We start from the raw sequence: 3,889 nt of genomic DNA, 5'->3' as shown, positions 1-3,889 counted from the left end.
TGGGCCTGTATGTTATTAATAATCGATTCGGAAGTTTTGCTAATTTAATCTTTTTTATTCATTAGTACTATGGAATCCTTTTTTTTTATCAACTTTGATGTGTATGGTATTATTTTGATTAAGTTTTTTCTTTACCAAGTCTCTTAAATTTCTTATGTTCTACTTTTGCTTTCTGAATCTGACTTTTTGTCTTAGGGTATTCCAAATAGCCTGTTGTGTTTTAAATTCTTATGCTTGTTGTCTTAATTATTCTTTGTTCTCCTGAGTACTACATTGTATGTTATACTCTGTCTCTATTTTTAAGTTATTTAGTATTTTATTTTCTTGACTTGGTTTGTAATTATATTTATACCCTTTGCTCAGAATTTCAGTTTCTTGTGGTGAGAATGTAACATCAGTTAAATTGATTATTCTATTGTTTGGGTTGTTGGTATTTGGTGGGATGATTGTGGTAAGTTTGTAGACAATAATTTCTTCAGTTTCTTATTTAAGATTTCATATTTAATTTCCATAATTTTTTTAAATTTTGTCTTGACAATTTCGTTGTATATTGTCCCAATATGCTCCAGTCGATTTAGCGGTTCGTAAATATAGTGTACATAGTCTATTCCTGAGCATTTCATTTTTCTTCTATTGGAATTTTATTTTGTTCTTTTATGTATTACTTCTCATTGATAACAGTTTGTTGTCTTGTAGGCTATATTAATTAGTTGCAATGAATTACTGAAACAGCAAGGAAGATTTCAGCTCAACAAATCACATAAGGAAGCAAACTACGACTGATGTGCAGGTTTCTGGCCGAGTCGTTACTGATTAGCCTTGACTTAATAGAACAGAAGAAATTTATATAAAATTATAGTGCCGAAATGACATTACTTGACTCATAAAAAGAAGTAGAGACGTATTAAATTTAATGTATAAATAAGTATAATATTGACAATAGTTTACGTGTAAATGAGTAAAAATGTAGACTAATTCTCCTTCAGGCCTGCATACCATTTTATTTCTCAAACTTATGGAAATGAAAATTTAAAATGGTGAATGATCCTAATCGCATAGCATGAATGGAAACTATTACGACAATAGCATGGAAAAGTATGGAGAGCGTTACACTTTGTGATGAGGGTACTAAGAAAAGGCTCTGATAAATCCAAAGAGATTGCATATAAGTCGCTAGTTCGTCCAGTAATGGAATATGGTGCTGCATGTTGGGATCCTTACAGATTAGAACTTATTTTAGTAGGTTATTTTACGACGCTTTTTCAACAGCTTAGGTTATTTAGCGTCTGAATGAGATGAAGGTGATAATGCCGGAGAAGTGAGTCCGAAGTCCAACACCGAAAGTTACCCAGAATTTGCTCATATTAAGTTGAGGGAAAACCCCGGAAGAAACCTCAACCAGGTAACTTGTCCCAACCGGGAATCGAACCCGGACCACCTGGTTTCGCGGCTAGACGCGCTAACCGTTACTCTACAGGAGTGGACAGATTAGAACATATTAAGACACTGGAAAATATTAAAAAACGGGCTCTCAAGCGTTGTCGTAATAACTCAACATTAAAATGGGACACACTCACGGACAGGAGAACGCGAATTCGATTATGCGCAACGTTCAAACATACAGAGGTGAGCCTGTCTGGAGAGAGATAAAAAATAGGTTGCAGCCGCCAAATTACTTTTTAAGGAACGACCACTCATATAAATTCAGGGAAAGAAGACAGAGGACGGACACTGGAAAGTTTTCTTTTCTCAATCGTACTATCAGAGACTGGAATGTTTTACCTGCAGATTTACTGAAGGCTTTGCCAATAACAAAAAATTGACTTAAGGACTTTACTAATAGACGGTAGTATATTATGCACAATATTTAAAGGGTGTAATTGATGTTTTGTTATTTGAAATGTTCTATCAGTGAAGAAGTGTGTTGTGTCAGTAAAGTGTGTTTGTGTCAGTGAAGTTTTATAGTTTATTGTGGTAGAGCAAAGTATTTGAACAGTGAAATGTTTTTGAAGTGTTATTGAAATCAGGATAGTATCAGTGAAATGGTCGTAGTACAAGTGCAGTGAGTGAATTGACAGCGAAATGAGTATAGTGCTAAAAGGTACTTGTGCGTGTATGAACATATCATACTCGTGGGTTTTAGTTCGAACTTAGGGTTCAAATACAAGTTAGATTTACTTTAAATGTTATTTTAAGTGATCGTGCTTCATTTAATTTAGGATGCTCCTCGTTAATTTTATTATATTATTATTATTATTATTATTATTATTATTATTATTATTACTATCATTATTATTAATTGTATTTATTATTAATTGTGTTTATTATTAATTGGCATTATTGAGCGTAATTAGGTAGCATTGCCACCGGGTATTTACCCATTTTCTGTGTGAATAAGTATATACATATATACAATAGATGATAATAATACAATATAGGTCACGTACACTCAATCCCAATTGAAGAGAGAAGAAGTTTCTGGACTGTAGCATTAATTTGTTTCATTTTCATAGTATTCATATCATTCATTGTATTCTATAGATCTTACAACAGCATTGAATTTTTAAGGTGTAGAACAAGTCAAGAGTTATAAAACTTTTTGGCGAGAAAAGGTGTGGCAGAGGCTTCGTCATAGATTTTTAGTTTGTTTGGTTATTTAACGACTTTGTATCAACTACTCGATTATTTAGCGTCGACGGAATTGGTTTTAGCGAAATGGTATTTTGCGAGATGAAGTCGAAGATTCGCCATAGTTTGCCTTACGGTTGGGAAAAGTCTCGGAAAATCCCAACCAGGTAATTAGCTCAAGCGGGAATCGAACCTGCTTCGAGGCGCAACTCCAAATCGGCAGAGCCATAGATTAGGGCCTACCTGAAGTTGCCTTACGGTTGAGGATAACCTGGGAAGAAACCCAACCAAGTTGTCAACCCAATCGGGAATCTAACACAAGCCCGATTATTATTATTATTATTATTATTATTATTATTATTATTATTATTATTATTATTATTATTATTATTATTATTATAGCATAGCATTGAAGATGTTGATGAGGTTTATGAAGTTTTTCAGTATTATTTATAAGTTTTCTTTATTTTGCAGCTCCGAATCAGCAGGAAAGTAAGTCTGTCGACTGAACTACGCTGATGGCTATACGAAAATAGGCAATAATATATAGCAAGCAGTTGAACTGTATGAAAATATAGAATACACAGCAAGCATGTTCCAGTAATTAATAGTAGGCTTATAAGAAATTAAAATTAGATTTTATCTGCGACTGAAAATTTTAGAGCCCGAGGACAAGCCGAGAGTGCTAATTTTCACGAGCGTATAAAATCTCTTTACTCTCGTGTAGGTACTATGCAATATTTTCTGCATTCTAAGATTGGGGGCATGGAAGGGTAATAAAATTGTCTACGAAGAAGGGTAGCGTCTTTGTCCGCTTTGCAAAGAAAATGATTCCTATAAGCGTATTTTATTACTGTGTGTCGAATTGGAGCAGGTACGGAGAAAATATTTACCATCCTCGATGCTAAGTCAGAGTAGGAGTTCGCTAGCATGTCTTGAGCTCATGGGGAATAGAGAATGGGAACAAAAGACTGGATTGTTCCTCTTGAAGGCGAGAGAGATTAGAGCTGTAGCCGTCGAAGTTTGCGACGCGAACTGAGGAAGGGATAATAATATCCACCCAACTGTACACTTTTAGGTCTTTTAGGTTAGGATATATTATATAATGTGCTTTATTGTGCCATTTCCATGTTTAATATGTATATTCTTTTAGAGAGTAGTTGGATGTAATCATAGGTGGGGGGGGGGAACCTACAAAGGAGGACTTGTTTCGGGTACAAAGCACGTACGGTCAGAAGACCCGTGCATTGTATTTTAGATA

The sequence above is a fragment of the Periplaneta americana genome, chromosome 13, assembly GCF_040183065.1.
Source record: "Periplaneta americana isolate PAMFEO1 chromosome 13, P.americana_PAMFEO1_priV1, whole genome shotgun sequence".
In the NCBI taxonomy this organism is placed as follows: Eukaryota; Metazoa; Arthropoda; class Insecta; order Blattodea; family Blattidae; genus Periplaneta; species Periplaneta americana.
This window is presented reverse-complemented; position numbering follows the sequence as displayed.